Raw genomic sequence first — 425 nt, 5'->3', positions numbered from 1 at the left:
CCCTTTTGATCAACAACAAGTTTCATTTACTGAAGTTACGTTGATATCTTAATCTCTAATCTAAATAAAGTTACTTATTTTATTTCAACACAAAAGCAGGTCTATACACAAAGTCTAATACCCTTAGTTTGAGACATTACAAAAATCCAAAATGAATCACAAAGTTTAAAATACCCTTTAAAATACCCCCCCCCACACACACACACACACACAGAAGACATAAAGAATGATTAACCATTAGCCACAGAAATGCTGATATTACTCGAAAATTTTATAATCACTTGACATCCAAAATGTAGACATTCATCAGAAGTTTTGATACCAACATTTAAATTTTTAAAATCAAATGCAAACCATAAATCTTTATTTTATGAGCTGAATACAAAATTAAAGCTAATTTCCCATACTTTTACAAAGCAACTAAC

Source organism: Cheilinus undulatus, linkage group 13 (genome assembly GCF_018320785.1).
Source record: "Cheilinus undulatus linkage group 13, ASM1832078v1, whole genome shotgun sequence".
NCBI lineage: Eukaryota > Metazoa > Chordata > Actinopteri > Labriformes > Labridae > Cheilinus > Cheilinus undulatus.
Note: the sequence above shows the minus strand (reverse complement) of the source record.